The sequence below is a fragment of the Hylobates moloch genome, unplaced genomic scaffold, assembly GCF_009828535.3.
Source record: "Hylobates moloch isolate HMO894 unplaced genomic scaffold, HMol_V3 SCAFFOLD_2, whole genome shotgun sequence".
Taxonomy (NCBI): domain Eukaryota; kingdom Metazoa; phylum Chordata; class Mammalia; order Primates; family Hylobatidae; genus Hylobates; species Hylobates moloch.
In genome coordinates this window covers 48161601-48188342 of record NW_026652277.1, presented here as the reverse complement: position 1 = coordinate 48188342, position 26742 = coordinate 48161601, and positions in this window count along the sequence as shown.

The window sequence follows — 26742 nt, the reverse complement described above, 5'->3', positions numbered from 1 at the left end:
AGTGAAATTTGCATTCGTGGGCTATTATCTTACAAAAAGTCCTATTGTCGCTCAACTCCTTGGATGTTTAAAACCAGACTCACTGCTCTCCCCAGACCAATTCCATCCTCCACACTCCTCACTCCCACTACCATCCCCACTTCAGTCAACTAGGAAATTACATCATTCTCCCATCATCCCTCTAGACCAAAGCAATAAAATTCCACCTGATGTTCTTATTCCCATTCTTAGCTCCCTGATAGCCATTTAGCAACCGAATTCCAGCTTATTCTTTCTAAAATATTGCTTTCATCATACTAATCCCTACCCATAAAAGCTACAAAAGTAAGGTGGCAAGCATCCACATTTCTCTTTTACCTGGTTTGGAAAGGTGTCATGGAAGGCTGAGATTTTAGCTGATTTTAAGAGAGATCACTTATAAAGGAGGCACTTCTTGTTGATAGAGCCTGCGATGGCTTCAATCATCAGTGGGTGGATTAAAAGGAAAGCCAAGAAGGTTGCAAGCTTAGAGCAGAAACTGGAAGCTCAGGAGGAAAGGCAGATTAACCAGATGGTATGCAAGCTGAAAAGAGTGTAAGAGCGAAGACCTCGGTGTTAATGAAGACTCATGCAATGTGAGTGACATTGGCAAAATCCAGCTACAACCAACAGAAACATTAACCTCACTGCATTCCACAGTAATGACTTTAGTCGGTAACTATAAAGGCACAGCAATGGCTCTCAACTGTACAAATACCCAAACCTCTACATCAAAAATCTTCAGGAGAGGGATCCATGAATGTGTAGTTTTAGAAAGTGCCACACATTTTGATGTGTAACCAGGTTGAAAGCATCTATATACTGCATTAAACCTCATCTATTAGCCATCTATATTTGGAAGGATTGCTTTACTATTTGTCAAAACTCAATATTCCAGCTAAATCTCATACCTCTTTATGGACCCTCTATATGTCTTCAAGTGGCTATTCTTATCTACAGAACAGATATCATAATCATATGCCTGTGCACAGTCTGGCCAGAAAACTAGAGAAATGGTCTGTCTATTCTTGCTGCAGGGATAAATTTACATTTCTTGCCACCTGATTATGTTCTTTACATCTTCTACATGTTAGTGCTAAAAAAAAAAAAAAAACCTGCAATCTAAAACATTAATGACATCTTCCATTTTCATAGTACTTAAATTCCACAAATACATTCATTCATTTGGTCATCATTTCAGTCTACGGGAGAGGCAACAGGTTATAATCATTTCTAATTTGCTAGGGGAAACGGTTTCTGCAATACTGAAAGACTTGCTTAAAGTCATGTGAGTAGGTAGTACCAGAACCTAGACTAGTACCCTTTCTTTGGAATTTTGTCATCTGATGCTATTTTGCATTACAGCATTGTCACTCTATAACAAGCTGGACACAAGTCTGGAGGAAAAGACCCTAAACAATGATAAATGTTTTTAAGTATCTACATCCAGACTTCATCAAAAATGTAACACATTTTTGTTACAGATTAACAGCAGTAGGATTTGTTCCTCAATATAATATTTTGGTAAAGTATTAAAAAGGGTTAAAATCACAGGGTGCATGTATGTAGTAAGAACTGGTGGTATTATCCCTTTACTCATTTCTATCCCTGCTCTGTGCTTTTCAGATATCAGCAGCACTCACAGGCACGTACACAAACACACATGCACACATGCACAATGGCCATTGTACTAAAATTATCTTGGACAAATCCAAATAGTACAAGCAAAGGTCTAAGAAATGTCTGTTTGGTTAGAACTTCTTAAATACCACAGAACTCACAGGAAGAAAGCAGAAATACTGTCCACATATACATCATCAATGCTGGAAAATATAAATTGCAGTCCATTCTGGTCTGTTTCAGCTAACATCCTATTGCCAAAATTACTAGATCATAATCTGTCTGCAGTCTAATCAAAAGAACAAATATGACTTCTTTTCCCATTGTGCAACTGGGGATGAGCTTCCAAATGGCCCACTTTAAGAAGAGGCATCAGAACAGCATTAGGAGATATACCTAATGCTAAATGACGAGTTAATGGGTGCAGCAAACCAACACGGCACATGGATACATATGTAACAAACCTGCACATTGTGCACATGTACCCTAAAACCTAAAGTATAATAATAAAAAAAAAAAGAAGAGGCATCAGAGACCGAGCTTCTTTACTCAGGAAGCCCTATCCAGTGTCTTTTCTCCTCCTTTTGGGGGCTGTGGAGTGGGGGCAGTGTCACTATGGTCATGTAGGTCCAGGACAGGAAAAGTCTTTCTACTTACTGAAAATGAATTCTATTCACAACTGTGCTTTTCCAGAGTTTGGCTGTTCCCATTTTCTTGGACGCTGTTAGAGTTATAAAATAAACACTTCCAAGATTGTTTTCTTAAAAGTCAGTCCAACATAAAATAAAATGAAAGAACTTTTCTGAGTCTTCAGTTCGACATGGGTGCATTTAACCAGGAACATACCTTTTTCTTCCTCTCTTTGAACTTCTTCAGACTGATCTTTGTTTTTCAAAGTCTCAACACTGGCTCATTCCACTAGAGACCTCTGTTTGATGACTGGCTCCCTCCTAAACTGTGGGACCACATTTGGATATCAGTTATTTATTTAAGATCTGAATTCAGGCAAATACCGAGACAGGTGTTTAGGAACTTGAGCAGTATTTGAGTAATTACAGAGCTTAAACCTAGAAGGAACAGGGGCATATGATCTAACCAGCAGCTTTCAAGCAGATAACGTACAATTGTCCCATTTTACAACTGAGGTACCTGAGGTGTAGAAGAATTCAGTCATTTGCTAATGGATACACAGTTAAAGAAAAGGAGAGAAAGGAGAATGAGGTGAAGAAGTGGATCCCAAATTGCTTACTGCCTTTCTGTTGCACATAGAACAACTGGTGTCACCTACTGCTGGTTTAATCAGTTTATAGCAAAGTGGTTAACAACTTGAATTCTAATTTAATCATATGGGCCTAAGTTTGAACCCCGTCTCTTCTCTCTACTGGGCTTGAGAAAGTTACTTTTCAGAAATAGAAAAGAATTAAGTAGGATGCTACATATACAGTGTTTATCCCAGAGTCTAATACATGGTAAATGCTTTAAAATATTAGCTATTGTTTTAAATCAATTATTAAAATCTGCCTGCCAAGGCTCCCTTTATAGTCATACTTGAAATCTTCTGATAATTTCAAGACAAGAAAAACAGACTGCCTTTAAACAGTCAAAATGCAAAGGGAAAGAAGAACAGATTTTTTATACAAGTGAGCATGAGCCCCCAATAAAATGAACCCACTGACGTCCTGGCAGAGGGTCCAACAAGGCTTTACTTAATTTAAGGAGTGACATGACCATAGGTGGATTTAACATGTAACTCAGAAAGTTTATTTGCAGAGTCCTTCAATAGCATGGGCTTCTTCCAAAGCCTTGCCAGGGCCCCTAGCAATATGTTCAAGGGATACTTTGAAATTTTCTCTTAAAGAACAGCCACTGAATTATATAAGCTTTAGGCCCCCAAAAGTTTGAATTTGCTCCTGCAAATGCTGATGTTTGCAACTCCTTGAAAACCAAACAAAGCCAAAGCTGATGTAATTGTGAGAAATGTCTTATTCATTTGGCTTCTCTGTTTTTCAGGTGCCTTAACACCAGCCCTTAGGTCCAGGAGAAAAGGGCCAAGTTACTGGTTAACACTACCATAAACTAGATGGTTCCTTCCAAGAGTATTAAAACCCATAGACTAGGCAAAGGTCCAGGGGACCCTTCTGAGTTGTAGATGAGGTACCTCAAACAATGATCTGAAGAATATAAATTTCAAAATCCACCCAGAGACTTGAGGATTTGCCACTGGTTCACTTAGTGACTCCTACTGAGAAACTAAAATGGGACATCATGTGGAGCTTGATCAAAAAAGATGCTCCTTCCTGAATGCAAAGTGATTTTAAACTTCTCAAAAGAAAGCAACCTAGTGGCACTGAATACACAAGACTTGTCCAGGTGGAACTACACCCAGACTTCTTGTTTCATCTTATATTCCTTCTTGTTGCCCTACTCTCTGACATTGTGGCTTGATCATCATTTTCCAAGAAAGAACATAGAGGAGAAAGGGGAGAACTAAATATTTTACTGAATTTTTCCAATGTGAGCAAGTATTACGGTAGCACTTAATATATCATGTCATTTCATCATCACAGTAACCCTCTGAGATACTACTGCATTTCACAGATGAAGAAACAGAAGCTAAGAGAAACAGGAAAAGACAATGAGTGATGGAACCAAATCAGGTCTGCCACTGTGGGGTAGAAGAAGGCAAGAAGGTAAGAAAAAAGGGGAAGAGGAATAAAACAAAAAGAAGAAAGGAAAGAAGAAGATAGGATGTGATGAAGTTTCAAGAATGGTTTGCACCTCACTAGATCAGTGGAATTCTGAGATCTAGAACTAATTCATTAAGCTACTAAATTTCACTCAAGAAGTGTAGTGGATTCTCTAAATTGGTTAGACCGGAATACAAATTCTGGTTCCACCTGCATAGTCTTGGGCAAATTACCTCTCTAAGCTTCAACTCCCTTATATGTAAATGGTATTCAAATAATGCCTATGCATATGGTTGTTGAAGGATTAAATGTGTTCATACATATGAAACTGCGCTTGTAACACAGTAAATATTAAGTGTTAGCAATTATAATGTTATAGAGAAATTCACATCTTGACTGTCTTTCCCTTTATCAATAATATTGCATATAAAAACTGATACAGGCCAGGCACGGTGGCTCACACTTATAATCCTGGCGCTTTGGGAGGCTGAAGCAGACGGATCAGTTGAGGCCAGGAATTCAAGACCAGGCTGCCTAACATGGCGAAACCCCATCTCTACTAAAAATACAAAAATTAGCTGGGCATGGAGGCACATACCTGTAAAACCAGCTGCTCACATGTTAAGGCACAAGAATCGCTTGAACCTGGGAGGCAGAGGCTGCAATGAGCTGAGATTGTGCCACTACACTCCAGCCTAGATTACAGAGTGAGACTCTGTCTCAAAAAAAAAAAAGTATTCTCTCTTTTTTTCTCTTTTCTGTCTACTTGCATATAATGCAAGTATTCCTTCATTAATTCACTCATCCTACAAATTTTAATATGCATATGCTAAGTGCTGGGAAGACAGCATGAAGAGGGCAGACTCCATCCCTCCCTGCCTCCTCAGAACTCACAGTCTAAAGCAGTCTTTATTCCATCTAAAATGCAGAAAGAAAAATAGACTCTGTTTTTTTTTTTTAGTATCATCCAAATGGACTTCTTTATTATGACTTTAATTGCTTGTAAAGCACCTAGTAGATCTCTGCCCACTTCAAAAGGATCCTTGATAAGTGTGCATAAGACAGCTCAGCAGGGTGCAAGCTGCATGCAATTATTTCTTAGTTAATCCCTTTAGAGATGAGTCTACTTGTGAAGTGTCAGGATAGAGTCCCTAACATGGGGGAAGAAAAGCCTCCATTCTTATTGGTTCATGTGTTTCATATTGCCTGGTGAGCCTCCGCTCTTCATTTTCAGGAAAGTGTCATTGAACAGACATCTTTGTGTCATCCAACATGTGTTTAGTGATTACTTTATCTGTAAGTGGTGAAGATCATACTAAAAGATTGCTCCCTCTGTCTAGTTAAAGCTGACAGTGTTGTCACTACTTCAGTGATGGATTCAATACCCCAGCTTCTTTTCATGAATGTGTCTTATTCTGTAGCCAAGAAATACAGATGGTTTGAGAATGGACAAAGCCTGCTGTAGCAAATGGATTCAATATCATATTCTTAGAGTTAATATCAGACCAGGAAGTTTTATTGAAAGTTTGTTTTTCCTCTATCCTATACCCCAGACCTTATTCTCTGCTTTCAATGTTGAAATGGTTAGTTGGATCAACTACTTAATGCTAATTTTTTGAAGGTGTTTTCATGGAAGATGATTTGTCGTTTTCTCCTCCCTAATTCTTCTATCTTTTCTTGACAACACATGTATATTCCATAATGGCATCTAGGGTAAATATTCCTATCTTAATGTGTAAGAATGATTCTAATGGTGGGAATTTCTAGCCAGGATAGATAGGAAATCTAATCATCAAGGAAATTATTTTGATAAATTGAGACTAAAAGAATTTCTTAAGTAACTAGATATATAGCCTGAGCTACTGATAACAGCAAAGGAAATGCTTAAAAATATTTGAAAGGGGTATTGTTTTTATTCTGTATACCCCCTTCTTGTTTGGAATTTGTTGGAATCAAAGTGTTCTTCCTCAAAGACATTTTAATGGCCCGTCATATTTGAAGGTAAGGACGATGCTCAATTTCTGATATAAGCTAGCCTATCACACAGTTCCTTTTGGTTGCTGAAAGGGCAATTCTTGACACTGGCATTCACTGATTTTGATTTTTCTGCTAAGCTTTCATTCCATCTTTTAGTTCCCACCTTGAAAAAAAATCCTGAGCTACAGTAAGATGAACAAGATCTTAGCAAATAAATGTACTAGAAAAAAGCCAGGACCTCAGTAGAATTATGCACCCAGTACTAAGAGGGAAAGAGACAAGGAGGTTGCTGAAGCAGTTGGAATAGAGAACAGGAATGGTCAGTCAACCAATCAGCAATGAACAATGAAAAGGTCAGGCTACTTTTGAACATTACCATGTCTTTCACAGGCTAAAGTGAGCATTAAAATTCTGAAGTCTTGCTTGCTTCCCAAAGTTTAGCAAGAAAAGAAAATGGCACACCAAGACTGTACAATATTTAGAAATGGTTTGAACATCTGGTGGTAAATATGAGGTCACCTTTGGAGCACTGCCGTCAACCTGGTCACGCTCGCCATCCCCATCCCACCCCAGTCCTTGCGTCTCACTTCATGCATATCCATGGGGCAGCTGCCTAATTGGTAAATCAGACAGAATTCTTCAAAAGGCACCTGGTGGGCTGACAATCACAATAAATATTAGAAGTTTGTCTTCACACAGACCTTTCTTCAGGAGGCCTTCTAGGCTAGCCAGTTTAATTGTTATGGCTGCTCTTTTTTCTCTCATGTGGGATTGATGAAGCACAGTGGCTTCCCTGAGGTCACCCAGCAGGATGGTTTCACTACCAGAAGTTCCTATACTGCTTAGAGAATCAATGATGTTGCAGAATAGAGTTCTGTAGGAGCCAACAAAAATATATCAGTGAGTTTTACAAAGGACTTTTTAATAAAACAGCAAAATCCACTTCTGTTCCAGGTCATTTCAGTGGGCTATGCTATGTTATTTCAGTGGGCTTCCCCAGCACCAAAAATCAACAAAATGGGAGCTAAATTTTGTAGTATTTAGTAGTATAAATAATCCCAAGTGGAGATTTAAAGACATCGAATTTTCTACATTTTAAAGACATCAAATTTTTCAAACAAGATCCACTTTACCATTTATGTTCTTTTTGAGTCAATAACAATCAATCTGCATTTTCCTAACACAGTGGTTCTAAATTGGGGTCAATTTTGCCTACCAAGAGGCATTGAGCAATGTCTAGAGACATTCGTACTTGTCACAACTTGTGGGGAGGGTGCCACTGAATCTAGGCCACAACTGTGCTAAACATTCTACAATGCACAGGACGGTACCCTACAACAAAGGATTATCTGGTCCAGTACGTCAACAGTGCCAAAACTGAGATACCAAAAGCCTGGAAGCAGAGATGAGAATTGGAACAGAAAAGTTGCGTATGCAGTTTTTGGACCTTATTCCCCAAATCTAGACATCAGGCAACGACTCCACTGCAACTCCCACCTTTGTAGCGAACCCTCCAATTTCTACTATTATACCTCTATTTGTATTTCTAAAGAGTAGGTACATATATTTTTAGTTTTTAACCATGGTAAAAAGAGAATCATGCTATATGTAATCTTTGGGGGCTTGCTTTTTGCTGCAAATTATATTGGTAAAATTTACATATTTTTTGTGTGCAGCTTTATTTAGTTTATTCATTTTTGCTGCTATATAACATTCCATTGTATGAAAGAACTACAGTTTACCTTGAGAGATATTCAAATTGCCTGCAAGAGTTTGCTATCATGAATAGTCCTATGAACATCTTGTATAAAACCCAAAGTGTACATATATAGTTTTCTTTTTTCATACATACAAAAATACAAAATGTATGTAACATAATAGAATTATGTACATCTGGATATTATTATAACAATGATTAGCTCTATGTTGTAGGATTACTAATATTTTTCTTCTTTGTATTTTCTATTTTTTTCCACAACAAATATGTATCTTTTCTGCAATAAGAAAAAAATGCTTTCTATAAGGCTCCTAGCCTTATAGATGATTGGCATCATCATTTTAAATTATAAGAGCATCCAAATGTGCATAAATATTTGTAAATTTGTATAAGATCCTATTGTAAATTGCCTCATTAAGTTTAATTTATTCCAATCTACAGGCTATTCATAATTTTGTTGTTTCACTTCACTTAAAACAAGACTTTACTTGGGCACATCTAAATAGATAAACCCAATTTATGAATTTGCCCACACAATACGCAAAGTCAAAAGTAGACCTCAACTACATACAAACTAAAACGTAGCAAGTGGTGAATTATGCCAAAACAGGTGTCCAAAAGCCAAAGAAGAATAGCTGTCTGCTCATTGAAGTCTTCATATATAATTAAAAACTTAATTTTTAGCAGCAGAAAACATTGAGGACAACTTGCTTATTAACTGGAAACCTTGCAATTTATACTATAATGTATTCTAGGTGAAATAGACATTAACTATAAAAATAAAATTATAACTACCATCAGAGTGAACAGGCAACCTACAAAATGGGAGAAAATTTTCGCAACCTACTCATCTGACAAAGGGCTAATATCCAGAATCTACAATGAACTCAAACAAATTTACAAGAAAAAAACAAACAACCTCATCAAAAAGTGGGTGAAGGATATGAACAGACACTTCTCAAAAGAAGACATTTATGCAGCCAAAAAACACATGCAAAAATGCTCATCATCACTGGCCATCAGAGAAATGCAAACCAAAACCACAATGAGATACCGTCTCACACCAGTTAGAATGGCCATCATTAAAAAGTCAGGAAACAACAGGTGCTGGAGAGGATGTGGAGAAATAGGAACACTTTTACACTGTTGGTGGGACTGTAAACTAGTTCAACCATTGTGGAAGTCAGTGTGGTGATTCCTCAGGGATCTAGAGCTAGAAATACCATTTGACCCAGCCATCCCATTACTGGGTATATACCCAAAGGACTATAAATCATGCTGCTATAAAGACACATGTACACATATGTTTATTGCGGCACTATTCACAATAGCAAAGACTTGGAACCAACCCAAATGTCCAACAATGATAGACTGGATTAAGAAAATGTGGCACATATACACCATGGAATACTATGCAGCCATAAAAAATGATGAATTCATGTCCTTTGTAGGGACATAGATGAAACTGGAAACCATCATTCTCAGTAAACTATCGCAAGGACAAAAAACCAAACACCACGTTCTCACTCATAGGTGGGAATTGAACAATGAGAACACATGGACACAGGAAGGAGAACATCACACTCCGGGGACTGTTGTGGGGTGGAGGAGGGGGCAGGGACAGCATTAGGAGATATACCTAATGCTAAATGACAAGTTAATGGGTGCAGCACACCAACATGGCACATGGATACATATGTAACAAACCTGCATATTGTGCACATGTACCCTAAAACTTAAAGTATAATAATAATAATAATAAAATTATAAAACCTAGAAAGAAATGTAATTTTTATTTTCACTCCTCCCCCCAAAAAATCCACTAGAAACACTATATAATTCTCAACTTTGCGGTCTGACCATTCACAATTAAATCTGTTGATTATAAATTATAATCCATTGCCAGCCTATGTCAACAAAACCAAAATTCTTTGTGAACAGGTGATGGGCCGAGGGGTGATGCAGTCACCATTATTTAGTTGTAATGTAGAGGGAGTCCTTTGTTTTGCCCTGTTGCTGCCTCTTATCCACAGACGAGGCAACAACTGACCTCAAAAGAAGAAACCTGGCATGAGGCTGTGTCCTCAAATATTAACCGAGAGAGACAATACAGAAAAGGTTCCTGCTATTCAAGTCCTTCTCCTCACTCCCATAAACAGAAATATCACTGTTCTCTAAGTTTGTCCAAAAACTTACTGGTGGAAACCTGAATTAACTGTATTTTTTTCCTTTAATTTTCCACACCATTTTTCTTGAGCAGAGATAATATGAAAGCTTACCTTTCAATGCCAAAGGACATTTTATTTTCTTTCTATGCTACAGAGCAAGCATCTCCTGCTGTGAACAGCAGTTGGAATTGTGTGATCTGAAAGTTGAATAAGAAATGTCATAGAATAAAAGATTTAAAAAAAAAAAGAGGTATGAGGGGATGCAGAAAGGAAGAGAGGAGACTAGCAATGCAACAAAATATGGCAACAATTAATCTCTTAACCCAAAAAGTTCCTCCTTCAAAGAAAATGCCAGTCCCACTGGACACCAGAAACTAGAGTGTAAGCTACTGTCAATGTGCCTTTTTTTTTTTTTTTTTTTTTTGCCACTGGAGAGAAAAACAGGCAGGTGGCAGGGTTCCTGCCCATGCTTCTGCATGACGTGGCCCCACTGTGCACACAGTCACATGCACAAAGGCAGACTCAGGCTGAAAAGTGGGGCAGGGCAGCTCATGCTGTTTGCCAGAGGTCTTAAGGGGATCTTCTATTTCATTCCCTAGTAATGCCCTTTTTGTTGACAAAAGTAAATTGATGATAGTCAAGAGGGAAGCATTTGGTGGAAAAAATTCTGTTGACCCTTGTCAGATTGAATTTGACCACAGAACAGGATACCAGCAGTTGCAGAAATGATAGATTATTGTAATGACTGCCAGAATGGCCTTTTGGCATGTTTAAATGGCAATAAATTTCACCAGGAAGAAGGCAATTTTACTACTTTAGAGCAGTAAGGAAACAGGGTGTTTAAGGTGTAAATAAATCGTGGGTCATTAACAGCAAGCATATTCTGTCCATGAAGCAATTCTCAATCAGTGACTATTCATATTTAATTTAATTATGTGGATTTACTTAGCCAATTATGCTTTTTTGTTCCAGGTCACAGACTTCTCAGGCTGACAATTTTGCTCTCTTCCTGTCTCCCTTATGTCTATAAACACAGCCCTAGTTTCTCCCTCATTTTTCCTTCCACAGGTACATAAATACCATCGGGGAAGTTCAATGATACTAGCTCACTGAATAGCCTACTGAGATTATTAAATTAGAGACTGATGTGCTATGTGGTCTTTTTCTTGGCTCCAAAATCCCCTCTGTCCCTCGCTCATTAATCTGGCTCAGTCCTTCACTGAACTCTGCCATTAAAGGAGGAGGTGGGAGAAAGAGGTGTGCAATGAAGTTTGACATTTTCTCAAAAATGATTGTATTAAAACCCACTTACATTTATAGCTCCATCTCATTTGAGAATGTTAATCAGTTGCAATTTCATCAAGGTAAAGGTATTGGGATCTAATCAAGTCAAAGACTTGCTCACGTTGGTATGGATCACACTTCTGAAGCATCACTTCAAAAGGTCATTTTAAATACAGTAAAGGCAATAATTAACAAAGTTCATTCATAATAACAATCTGCTTATGGACAGTTTAAAACATTTGGGCTCCATCTACTGTACTAGTTTCGGGCCAAATGCAGCTCACTTCAAGCTTGTGTTAGCTCTGACCAGAGTTGCAAAATTCAGGAGACATACTCCAAATCAGGCAGGTCAATAATGCTTTCCAGAACGCAATTAGTGCTGAACTTGGGTTGGCCAAACAAGCACAATCTCTCCAGAAGCCTAAATCTCATTTTATACTAAGCAAAGTGTGGAATGTCCTTCCCCGATCTGACTGAAAGGATAGTCTGAGTGATTAGTCCCAAGCCCCACTTAAGGGCAGGCACGTATATTTCTTTCTGCTTGCTTTCTTTTGCTTCATGTTTCCTGGAATGTTTTTCCTGAGACCATACTGAAAAGCTTTTCTGTTTCTATAATTCTGTAAATTGCCGGGAACACACCGGTAGCCCCAACCAACTTTAGGCCAAAAACATCATCTTGTTTATCTGAGATCAACCCTAGGAACTAATGAAACTCTGGGCAGCTAGTGGAGGGCACACAGATATGGGGGGCGCTCACCACATTGAATTACCACCTATTTCAGAGTTCATGTGCTTGGCATCCCAGATGGAGACAGGAGAGACAATACAGAAAGATACTAAATAAAGACAACCACCAGAGGAAGTTTAATAAGGCAAAATTTGAGGAATTACATTGAATATTTAAGGCACTTATAGCAAGAGAAAAGAATCACTCATGTAAGAGTTGGACGATTTCAGAAAATGATCTATTGATTGTGTCGTTTTACAGATGAACAAGTAGAAACCCCAAAAATCTGAGTGGATTTCTCTAGGCTGACAGAATTTGCTGACAAACTAAGACTAGAACAAAGACTTCTGACTCCTAATTCTGCTACTCCAACAAGCAGTATTCCAGGACGGACAAGCCACTGAGATTGGAAAGCCAAACTGCTGGAGCACTCTGCAGCCCTGAGGAGCAGCTACCATATGGGGCAGCAGAAACCTGAGAAAACCTGCAAATGTCCTCACCTCACCCCTTCTCACTGAGGTCCTGGGCTGTGGTCACAATTCTTGAAAACAAATGTCCAGTGTGTTTGGGTTGCAAGGGTGGGAATGCCCAGTTTTCCAAGTCTACACATCGTTTTCAAGGCCCAGGCTCATCTTTGACATGATAGCCAGAGAGATAAAAGGAATACTGGGAAGGGCAGGATATCTTTGGACTACAGGGCAAGGTTATCTGGCTCTGGCTGAGATAAATGGGAAGGGTCAGACCTTGCCAGTTTTCACTGCAGTCAGTCAAGTTGACCACATGTGAGGAAGAGGGAATTTTTATAGAAGCTGTCAACATTTAAAAGCACATGGTCACATGTAGTGATAAGTCAAGCCTCCTGTGTTTTTAATGGGCTTGCCTCCTAGCCTTACTTTTCCAAATGATGAATAGCTTTATCTCTTAGTGTATCGTTAACTCTCCAGCTAGATCTATTCACAGTCAGGCAGACCAACAGAAAGTGTGTCCCTGGGCTCTTTCTTTGTTTACCATCTCCTGCTAACCTAATTCTAGATGAGCAAAAATGTCCCTGCACTGGGGGTAATCATGATGACAGGGAAGGTAATGTTGGTGACATGATGATGATGCTGATGCCAGCATATGAAGGTAGAGGTGAGCAGCTTTCTCTACGTACTGACAAAGGCTAAACTCTTAAAGCAAACAGCCACAGATACAATATAAATGAAGGAACTTGGGTCAATAAATGACTGTTTACTTCACATCATGAGTAAATATGGTGGCCTTATGACCAAAAAAAATTTCATTTTCTTTCTGTTTGATTTCTACTTCATTGGCTTTATGATTTGCTTATTTTGTCAGGTTGATCAGGCACAATTAGCATGTCTTTCTAACAAAGATTAATAACTCTTGAGCTCAACAAAGGGCAATTAGATGTGGGGTATATTACCCCACTACAGTGTGAAGAAGACTTATTCATTTGTTCTTGTGCTGTTAGTCATAGGCTTGGTGTCACAGACACCCACCTACACTACAGCAGAGAGGGGAAAAAAACAATTCGTAAAAGTGTAGGGAAGAGAGCCTTCAGTTTAGCACCAATGCCCTTTTGTACAATGTTTCCGCAAAATGGTTGTTTGGAATCATCTCTGAGAACATAACATTTTCTGAGCAATTAATACATGCTAGACCCTATGCCAAGTATTTATTTTAATCCTTATATTAAGCCTGTGAAATGGGTATGGAAGAAACTATTTCTTACTCACCCACCATAGCCATTCTCCCTTTTATCCTCAGCATTAGAACCCTAACTTTATGATGGCAATATTGCTAACTTTAAAGGACTACATTGCTCAGCTTCCTTCACAAGTAGGAACGGCCATACAAAAAATTTCTAACCAATGAGATTTATGCAGAAGTATTATTTGGGATTTCAGAGATCGTTCCTTAAAGAAAGTTATCACTGCTTTTGCCCTTCCCCACCTCCTCCTTCCTTCTGTCTGAAGAGTAGATATGATGGCTGAAGCTCCAGCAGCCATCTTGAACCTGGCATTGGAAAGATAGAAGAGAAAGACAGAAGGAGCCTAAAATGTTCTGAAGACACTTCTTACAGACAGAAAATGTAAGGTTCCACCTTTCTTAAGCTACTGATCTTTTATATTTTTTATTATATGTAACCTGACCTAATCCTAGTAAAATAGTCAATATTTTCATATAAAGATTGAGAAACTGAGGCCAATAAATGGCAGAGATGCAATTTGAACTCAGGTTGTCTGATTCTAGAGCCTGTATTGTTAATGCTATATTGCTTGTAAGAGCCATTGCAATGGCACCCTCCTGCCATTACCCTTCATACTCTTCAGTACAGTACAGCCATTAAGGATTAATTTTAAATTTTCAAACAAACCTGGCTCTGCTCTATCTTATCTTAGACATTCACGTGTGTTGTTTCCTTTTACTGAAATGCACTTCTTTCTGTTCTTTGAACAGCACCTACTCAGATTACAACTTCATTTAGGCATAATTTCCTCTGAAAAAAATTTATCTGATCTTTCTAATATAGTTAAGTTTTTCTCCAATATACTCCCATAGTTCTGTCATCACTCAGCATTAATTAACTCCCAATAGACTATGAGGGAAGATACTGTGTCTTTCTTGTTTGCTATTAGAGGGAACAGTGGCCAGTGGCCACACAGTGCCAGGAATAGTGTTTGTCTTTACCAGCCAAAACAGAAAACCTAAAAATTCCTGCATTAGGTAGAGTACTCAGAAGCATCTTACCTTAGTAGTGAGGAATAATTAGCCCTAGACTAGGCATGGCTCTGTTCCTTCTAACAAATTGTGAAGACAAGACTCAAAGAGATCTAAACTGTGTCTCAGAATAAAGTTCAACAATGTGTTTATATCTATCATCCAACCAGGGGTAACCAGGCCTACAAAGAAGCAGAAAAATATGACTTATAATGAAGAGAAAAATCAATCAATTGAAACAAACTCAGAATTGACACAGATTTTAGAATTTACAGGTGAGGGCATTAAAACAATTTTTATAATTATATTTCATAGATCCAAAATCTAAGTAGACACAAAGAAGGTATTTTTTAAAGACCCAAGTTCAGCTTCTAGAGATTAAAACTACAATGTATGAGATAAAAATATAATAGATGGAATTAACAGTAGATTAGGTATTACCAAAGAAAATATTGGTGAATTTAAAGACATAACAATATTGACTATTCAAAAAGAAATACAAAGAGAAAAAGAATTCTTAAAAATGAAAGGCTGTCAGTAAGCTGTGAAATAACTTCAAGCAGTTTAACATACATGTTATTCGAGGCCCCAAAAGAGGAGAAGGAGAGCAAAAAATAATTTGAATAAATAATGGCTTTATTTTTCCAAATTTGGTGAAATCTATAAACCCATAGATACAAGAAGCTCAGTGAACTCCCTACCACATGAAACATGAAGAAAATACCAACTCGTGTCATAGTTAAGTTATGCAAAACTTGTCATAAAGAGAGTTTTAAAGGCATCCAGAGGAAAATATGTCACCTTACATTCAGAGGAACAAAGATGAGGTGACAGTGATTTTTTGCCAGAAACCATACAATGAAGAAGACAGCAATATCTGTACAGCACTGAAAGGAAAAAAAAGAAAAGCTTTTAATCTAGAATTCTATTCCCAGCAAAAAATATGTATTTCAAAAATGAAGGTGAAACATGTTTTCATACATACAAAAGCTGAAAAAAAATTACCATTAGCAGAGTCACACTAAAAGAGATGTTAAGCAAAGACCTTCAGACAGAAAGAAAATGATGCAGTTAGAAATATGGATCTACAACCATCTGATCTTTGACAAACCTGACAAAAACAAGAAATGGGGAAAGGATTCCCTATTTAATAAATGGTGCTGGGAAAACTGGCTAGCTATATGTAGAAAGCTGAAACTGGATCCCTTCCTTACACCTTATATAAAAATTAATTCAAGATGGATTAAAGACTTAAATGTTAGACCTAAAACCATAAAAATCCTAGAAGAAAACCTAGGCAATACCATTCAGGACATAGGCATGGGCAAGCACTTCACGTCTAAAACACCAAAAGCAATGGCAACAAAAGACAAAATTGACAAATGGGATCTAATTAAACTAAAGAGCTTCCACACAGCCAGAGAAACTACTATCAGAGTGAACAGACAACCTACAGAATGGGAGAAAATTTTTGCAATCTACCCATCCAACAAAGGGCTAATATCCAGAATCTACAAAGAACTTAAACAAATTTACAAGAAAAAAACAAACAACCCCATCAAAAAGTGGGTGAAGGACATGAACAGACACTTCTCAAAAGAAGACATTTATGCAGCCAACAGATACACGAAAAAATGCTCATCATCACTGGCCATCAGAGAAATGCAAATCAAAACCACAGTGAGATACCATCTCACACCAGTTAGAATGGTGATCATTAAAAACTCAGGAAACAACAGGTGCTGGAGAGGATGTGGAGAAATAGGAACACTTTTACACTGTTGGTGGGACTGTAAACTAGTTCAACCATTGTGGAAGACAGTACGGCGATTCCTCAAGGATTCAGAACTAGAAATACCATTTGACCCAGCCATCCCATTACTGGGTATATACCCAAAAGATTATAAATCATGCTGCTATAAAGACACATGCACACGTATGTTTATTGTGGCACTATTCACGATAGCAAAGACTTGAAACCAACCCAAATGTCCATCAATGATAGACTGGTTTAAGAAAATGTGGCACATATACACCATGTAATACTATGCAGCCATAAAAAAGGATGAGTTCATATTCTTTGTAGGGACATGGATGAAGCTGGAAACCATCATTCTGAGCAAACTATCACAAGGACAGAAAACCAAATACTGCATGTTCTCACTCATAGGTGGGAATTGAACAATGAGAACACTTGGACACGGGATGGGGAACACCACACACTGGGGCCTGTCGTGGGATGGGGGGAGGGGGAGGGATAGCATTAGGAGATATACCTAATGTAAATGACAAGTTAATGGGTGCAGCACACCATCATGGCACATGTATACATATGTAATAAACCTGCACGTTGTGCGCATGTACCCTAGAACTTAAAGTATAATATTAATTAAAAAATCAAAACTTTATAATAATCGCAAAAAAAGAAATACAGATCTACACAAAGGAATAAAGTACACCAGAAATTGTAACTACATGTGTAGATATATAAAACTTTTTTCTTATTATATAAATCTCTTTAAAAGATAGTTGTTTAAACAAACATAATAACAATGTGTTATGGGGTTTACAATATATGTATAAGTAAAAGGTCGGCAACAATAGCATAAACAAGGGGAGAAATGGAAGTACTACCATAAGATTCTTATACTATACATGAAGTGGTATAATATAAAGGTGGACTGTGATAAAAGAAAGACATATACCACAAATGCTGAAGCAACTATTAATATAACAAAACAAAGAATTACACCTAATAAACCAAGAAAAGAGGTAAAATGGAATCATTTTAAAAACTCAATCCAAAAATAGTTCAAAAGAAGAGCAAAAAGGAGCAAAGAGCAGAACACAAAAAACATAGTGAGATGATAGACTCAAACCTAATTATAAATAATTGCATTAAATGGAAATGGTCTAAACACTGCAGACATCAAATTGAACTTCTTTTAAAAAGGGCAACACCCAACTATATCCCACCTATAAGAAGCAAACTTTAAAGATACAAATAGTTTAAAAGAAAGAAATATATACCATGCTTATACTCATCAAAAGAAGCTGTACTGGCTATATTAATATCAGACAAACTAGATTTCAGACAAAAATGGTATTGGCAGAGATAAAGAAGTCTATTTCATAATGAAGAGGTCATCAAGAGGACATAACAATCCTACATGTTTATGCACCTAATAACATAGCTTCAAAATGCGTGAAGCAAAAACTGATAGAGCTATATAAATAAATAAACAAATTCACAATTATACTTGAAGATGTCAATACCTCTCTGCCAATAATTGATCAATCTAGTGGACAGAAAATAAGTGAGGATACAGACCACCAAACAACATTATCAACCAACTTGACCTAATTGACAATTATAAAACAATCCACTCAACAATAGCCAAGTAACATAATGCACTAAGTTCTTTTTAAGTACTCACAGAACATTTGCCAATTTATATGGTACAGGGATGGAGGGATTTAAAAGGGCACAAGGAAACTTCTGGTTGTGATGAATATATATCCCTGCGTTCACTATGTGGATCATGATGATGGTTTCATGAGTGAATATATATTTCAACACCTATTAAATTGTACATTTTAAATATGTGCATCTTATTGTTGCTTATTATAGCTCAATAAATCCTTATATATACTACTTTCTCATTAACACTTCCCATATAATATTGCTATAGAATTTATCTTACAAATCTCAAACAGAAATTAGCTTTATAATGTTTTTGCCCTAAAAATGGCAAAAACTGCAATAACTTTAAAAACTAATATTATGTATAATTTTATATATGCACATATATGTATGTATGTGTGTGTGTATATAAAATTATCTGCCCTACTTCTTTCTCTATGCTCCTTGAGAGCTGGGACAGGGTCTTATTTCTTCTCTGTATCCCATCATCTAAGATAGTACTTGGCACAAAGTAGATGCTCAACAAATAATTGCCAAATTTAATTGAATTGACCATTTTTTGCTGCTGTTATTTTTATGTTCTTAGGGAAATCAGGTATTAGAAAGTGGAACACTACCCATGAATTTTGACACCACTCTTCCGTGAGCTGTAAGTAATAGGTATAATTTTGAAATCTGAATGAGTAATTATCAGAAATCCTGAGTGAATCCTGAGAAGTATATCCAGCAGAAATAAATTCTTGCTCCAACTTCAAAATTAAAAATAAAATGTAGACATTTCCTTTCTTTCCAAAAATGTACTTAAAATTCTAAACTTAAGTAATTCATTAATTATATCAAACTTTATCCCATCCCCTCATTTCTCACACCACCCTAACTCCAATATTCTGTTGTTTTTAAGAAAGAAAGAAAACAGCCTTATACAAGTGAGAGACAGCATCCTGTTGATGACCTGTTGGAATGTCTCATCAGCTGGAGTATCTCGTTTCTTTTTCTGAAGGGTACAGTGGGCACCTAGAGACAATAGATTCATGTTTAACCCCTACACACCCTTCCCTGGGCTGAAACCTACACTTTTCAGTGGTAGGGGGTTAAAAGCACTGATTCTGGAGCTGGGTTGCCTAGATGTGAATTCTAGGCCTATCATATAATAGCTGTGTAGCCTTCAACAAGTTACTTAACCTCTCTCTTTCTCAGTTTCTTTGTAATAGTGGTACTTGCCTTATAAGGCTGTTGAGAACATTAAATTGATCTAATACATGTAAAGCACATAGAAAACTGTCCATTGCACAGTAAGTAGCCAATGGGTGTTAAATATTATAATAGGCACTCAATAAACATGCCTTAAATAAATGGATGACAGCTTTCCAACAAGAGAAACAACAACAAGTTGTCTAAAACTATAGTTTAAGTAAGTCCTATATGATTGAACAGAGGGATTCAGTAGGTTTTCCTGCCCCCAAAAAAATATTTCACAACTCCTAAAATTCCACCATTAAAAATCATTATTTTTAATAAGGTCCTTTAACTATTAGGTCTTGTTCAACTATTAGTAGTATATCATCATCACCATCATCTTTTAAATCATTATTGCTACATTATGTCAATTAACCCTCAAAACCATTCTTTGAGTTCAGGCCTCTTATTATTCCCATTTTATACGTACGGAAAACAGGGCACCAGAGGAAACATTGTGCAAGGACACAAAGCGAAAAAATGGTAGCACTAGGATTCGAACCCAGGTAATATGGCCCCTGAACCTACAATCAGAGGCATCATGTCTACCATTCATTCATCGTGAAATAAATAAATATTTATTGAGTACCTTCTGTGTACCAGAATCCATGCCAGGCTCTAAACATGAGATCAGTGAGCACCCATGCTGGAGGCAGAGTATACCCTAAAAAAAGCGTGGGAAAAAGCAGAAGAGGGAGGTGGTTAGAATGTGTGGAATAAGAGATGAAGGAATAGAATTCTATCTTTGCTTATCATATGTTTACTGGTCACAAAACTTGTAACTCCCCACAGGATTTGGCTTCTGCTTTAACCACCAGTCTTGCTTCTTTCAGAGTAGCCTCTGAGCATGGCTTCCGGAGACTATTCGCCCTACTAAAGGCTGACTCCATCACTCATGACCTGGAGCAATTATCCATTAGTCTCTCTGAGTTTCACTGCTGAAACAGGGATGTTAACTCTTACAGCCTGCCTCATCAAACTGGTAGTTAAGTTTGATGAGTACAGTAAATTAAGTAAATGAGTACTAGGTAGAGTACTAGAAATTTTCTTTTTTCCCCAAACAGCTTCTTCCAGAAAATTTGATTCTGACAATCCATTTGGTTAATAGAAGGTTAATGGAATCCATTTGGATCTGGAAGGCTTCACCCAATCAAGCTGCTTCCAAGACTGAAAAAGAAAAAAAAAAAAAATCCCTCCTACTATATCCTTGAGAAAAGGGAATAATGTGCAGTTCCCAAAAGGCTTCTTAAAAGACAGATAAAAATGTTTGAGCAGTTGATGATTTTTTAAAAAGTGGAAACATCTGGACATCTCATCCCCCTGGTCTAAACCCATCCTCGTGCCAGATTTTTTCCCTACGTAGCTATTTGGAATCACAGTAATAGTTATCTTTGGTTGACTGAACTGAGGAGCTAGGAGCCATAGCATATTCATTTAAAATTAAAAGGAAATTTAAAAAAAAAAACTAAAATCTGAACTACTGGCTCTGAAAGACTTCTTAAACTCAAAATCAAACTCAATTAAATTTCATATCAAGTTCCATTCCATCTGAGCCTTAAACTTATGCTTTATTCGTTATTCATATCAATAATTATTTTTATATTCACTATTTTTATTTCTATTTATTGTTTATTTATAGCCCACTCATCATGTAATATTAACCAGGCAATAACACAGGCCCTGATGGAAAGGTGGGCTCCTTTTTCATTTACTTTTATAAATATTTCAAACTAGTAGCCAAAATGCACAATTCCTCCATTTTTATATAAGCTCTTTGACGTGCTAGATTATGAAGTACAAATTCTTCACCATGAGTCCCAAAAGAAGTGTTTATTAGAACTGGCCCCAAACTTCTCTGCATTTAAGAAGATGCTCAAACATAGAAATAATAATGTCACTGATTATACTGCAACAAAGAACAGGCTTCCCCAGCTATGTGGAGGATATATACATACATATACACACACACACACACACACACACACACACACACATATATACACACATATATATGTGTGTATATATGTGTGTGTGTGTATATATATTCTTCTCTAATATATGTATACACATAAATATATATGTATGTATATGTGTATATATACATATATACGTATATATGTATATATACATATATATGTAGCAGAGAAGAAGAGAAAACCACAGAGTCACAGACCAAATAGAGAAAATGACCCCGTGTTTATTTAGAAAATTGGTTTATATCTATCTCTGTGCTGACTCTAAACCAAGTTTACATATGATCGTCTCAATAGATGCAGAAAAAATATTTGCATCCATTCATGATAAAAACCAACTCAGCATCCATTCATGATAAAAGCCCTCAACAAACTAGGCATTGAAGGAACATACCTCAAAATTGTAAGAGCCATATATGACAAACCCACAGCCAACACATACTGAATGAGGAAAAGTTGAAAGTATTCGCTCTAAAAGCTGGAATGAGACAAAGATGTCCACTTTCACTCCTCCTATTCAACACAGTACTTACTGGAAGCTCTGGCCAGAGCAGCAAGGCAAACGTTTCTATACCTAGAAAATGCTAAAGTCTACTCCAAAAGACTTCAAGATTTGATAAATAACTTCAGTAAAGTTTCAGGGATACAAAATCATTGTACAAAAATCAGTAGCATTTCTATATACCAATAACTCCCAAGCTGTGAACCAGATGAAGAACTCAATTCCATTTACAATAGCTACAAAGAGAAAAAAATACCTATGAATACACTTAACCAAATAAGTGAAAGACCTCTACAACAAGAACTGCAAAACACTGATGAAATAAGTAGTAGATGACACAAACGAATGGGAAAACATCCCATGTTCATGGATTGAATAAATCAATATTGTTAAAATGATCATACTGTCCAAAGCAATCTATAGATTCAATGCAATTCCTATTAAATTACCAATGTCATTCTTCACCAAACTAGAGAAAGTAATCCTAAAATTTATATGGAACCAAAAAAGAACCCAAATAGCCAAAGCAATCCTAAGCAAAAAGAACAAAGTTAGAGCCATCAGTGTTATCTAACTTCAAATTATAATTCAAAGCTATAGTACCCAAAACAACATAACATTGGTATAAAACTAGACACATAATGATACAAGGGAATCTGGGGACTCGGGGGAAAGGGTGGGAGGGGGTGAGGGATAAAACACTATAGATTGGGTACAGCGTACGCTGCTTGGTGATGGGTGCACCAAAATCTCAGAAATCGCCACTAAAGAACTTATTCATCTAACTAAATACCACCTGTTCCACAAAAACCTATTAAAATTTTAAAAATTATGAAAAACATAGAGTAATGGAAGAGAATAGAGAACCCCAAAATAAAGCCAAATACAACCAACTCATCTTCAACAAAGTCAACAAAGACATATACTGGGGAAAGGACACTATTCAATAAATGGTGCTGAGATAATGGGAGAGCCACATGCAAAAGAGTGAAACTGGATTCATATTTCTTAACATATACAAAAATTAGCTCAACGTGAATTAAAGATTTAAATATAAGATCTGAAACTATTAAAATCCCAGAAGAAAACTAGGAAAAACTCTTCAGGACATTGGACTAGGCAAAGAATTGATGGCTTTTGCAGCAACGTGGATGGAACTAGAGGCCATTATCCTAAATAAAATAACTCAGAAACAGAAAGTCAAACAGCGCATGCCCTTACTTATAAGTAGGAGCCGAATAATGTGTACACAGAGACATAACGTGTGGAATAATGGACATTGGAGACTCCTCAGTGTAGGCGGGATGAGAAATTACTTAATGAGTGCAATGTATTCTATTTGGGAGGTAGGTACACTAAAAGCCCAGACTTAACCACTACACAATATATCCATGTAACAAAACTGTACTTTACCTCCTAAATCTATTTTTAAAATTTAAATAAATAAGTAAATCTAGTTTAATAGTGTACTCAATCCGAGCACTATACAGTACCACTGTAGAGACAGTAAATACCATTCATTTCAGAAACAAAGGATTATTGAATATTATATCACACTTCATAATTTTATGAAAACCGTGCATTCATCTCCGTTCCTGGAATGTGAGGTTCCTCAACACATAGAATATGCATAGCTTTCTGAATGAATGAGTTTGGTAGCTCACCAAAGACCCAGTCACTAACAGCAGAGTTATAGGTTTGAAAAAATATCTTGAGGGTGGATCGGAACCATACAAAGGTTTATTCTACTCAAAACTATAGAACCTATCTATCCTTCAATTACAATTGCCCTAAGACCCTACACTTGATCATTCTGTAATAACAGTATCAGAGTTAATTTGATGACAACTTAGAATGGACAAGGCCTATTGCCAAGTACAATGCATATTTAGAAATATGTTGCCATTTAAACATCACAACATCCCTCTGAAGTAGATTTTTTCCATTTTTTCACATAACAAAACCACATCTTGCTTTGCAAGTGTTACTTTTCTTACTAAAATATTTGCTGTTTTTAATAAACAGTATAAAAGACATCTTAAGATCACAAGTAATTCATGTAAGTTGTATATGTCATTTACCTTGTTCCTTGGAGAAATTACAAAATAGTATTTGCATTTGGGGGTCTGAATCTGTTCAAGGCAAGATTTTCACAATGCACTGTGTTTTTGGTCTGCAGACTGTGAGACTTATTCTTACTATAAACACTCCCTCCCTCTTTCTCTGTAATAGGACTCTTGTTTAACTATCTCCCTCTTACCCAACTTTTGACTCTTTTTGACTTTTTCACTGGAGAACAACAGGTAAGTAGGGAAAAGTCTAGCCCCATAATTATCCTCTGCAGATATTTTTCACTGAGTTCCACATTAGTCTCACACTCTTGTTGAACTGTTTGGAACATACCTGGCTCATTTTGACACCAAAAAAGTTTATACTAACTGGCATATTCAGTAACTACAATTGTGTCATGTACTATTCTAAAAATAATTCTGATTGTTTAAAGCCACCTGTATGCAATTTAGGCAGGAATTTAGAAAGGAAGCTTTAATAATAACTACGAATTGATGATTATCCTGGATAACCAGTACCTGGCACAGTACCTGACATAGATAAGCACTTGGTAAATGTTTTTGAATGAATGAATATTCTACTACCTGTGATTCTAAATATTCCTTGCCAAGGCAGTCTTCTCTTATACTGCTAATCAGGACAAATTCCAATCGCAGTCCTGTTACATGGCACTTGAATTAGCAAGTGTGTATAAACAAACAGAAAGTATGTCATTGCTTAAAGGATAAAAGGGGCTGGTCAACCAGGCACATCACATGAGCCGTCGTAGGGTGAGTGTTCACAGGATCATAAATGGCTTACCCTTTTGCAAGAGAATAGAGAAAAGAGGTTAAGAAATGTATCCCCATTTCACAGGTATGTGATCCAGTAATATTTTTGCCTCAAATCCCTGAGGACAAGCATTAATTAAAAAGGTCATTGCAGAAAAGCTTTCCAGAAAGAACATTAAAAGTAGCTACAGGGAGCAAGCATTTCCAAGCCTTTTGTATTATTTGACCCAAAATGAATTTTCTTCTTGTTGTAACAATAAACTTACCAAAAAGCCAAAGGATGGTGCTAAGGACAAGATGGTGCATAAAATTTTATTCTGTATTTACCTTTAACAATGTCTCTTGAACAATGAGAACTCATGGACACAGGAACGGGAACATCACACTCCGGGGACTGTTGTGGGGTGGGGGGAGGGGGGAGGGACAGCATTAGGAGATATACCTAATGCTAAATGACGAGTTAATGGGTGCAGCAAACCAACATGGCACATGGATACATATGTAACAAACCTGCACATTGTGCACATGTACCCTAAAACCTAAAGTATAATAATAAAATTTTTTAAAAGTCTCTTAAAATTAATACTTCAAATAAATGGTATTTAAAGAAATTACAGCATGATGTCTTTCCTTCAAGCTGTAACTTCTTAGTAATTGGCCTTACCTATTGATAGCCAGATGTGAAGGAGAATAGGAGACATTCTATTATTTGCAAAGCACCCAACTATGGTATGCTTAGTCACAAACAAAACATTTCAAAGAGAAGATTCCATTTCTAAGTTAGGAAAAAAAAATGTACACCTATAAACACTGATTCATTCTCTTCTCTCTGATGACAAAAACTAAATTAGTCTAAAAATTATGAGTATTACATTTGTAGAATACTCCCATGTTCTAACTACTCCACCTCTTTAATCAATTTGCCATTCCAAAATGGAAAATGATTTAGAAAAATCTCATCAAACAGACGAGAAAGAAAATCTAATCTGGGCAAGTTATTAAGAAATCTGCTTCTCTGAATCTTTAACATTTAAACTGTCCATAGAGATTTAGAAATGAGGTGAGGGCAGGATGGGGTTGCGGTGGAGGCTTGGGGCACAGGCTGGGGACTGCAAAGAGAGACTAGCTGCATCCCCAGAGCACCGGAGCACCGTCTAGCTTGGAAGAAGAATGGGAAGTTACACGTTGAGAGATAGAGAAAGAAACAGAGACAGGTGGCAAAAAAGAACAAGTATGAAACAGGCAGGAATACAGGAGCAAGACAGAAGAACATGAAAAGTGGAGGAAAAGACAATGAGAAGTAGAGAAGGGTCATGAGAGGAGAAAGGGGGAACCGAGGGAGCTTGCAGGGAAGAATGAAAGGAAGGGAAACTAAGAGAGAAAAAGAACAGCTCCTCCATCATCGGTGCTGCCTTCTTCATCTTCGTCTCTTTTTTTTTCAGATGGCACACTGACAGAAGATTAATTCAAGTCAGCTGCTGAAAATAATTATTGCATTATGGGAGCAGTAATCATTATTTAGAACATGATTAAATATGTCTGCACCTATTGACTCTGCCTATGATTTATGTATTTGTTTAGTCAATAGTCTAATGTAAATGATGTAATTAATTATAGATGGTGGTGTCAGGTCATTGGTGAAAACAATCTGAGGAGAACAAGGGCTCTGTTTTTTTCATGACAGATGCAGGGGGGTGGGGGGCTGAGTTGAGGGAATTCCAGGGCAACTTTTTCACGTGTGAATGGCGGCTGGGATCTCAATTTGCATGTTGTCTTTCTCTTGTTCAGCCTTCGTTTAGAAATTGAAATAACTTGTTAAGCAAAGGGGAAGGGAGCACATGGTTG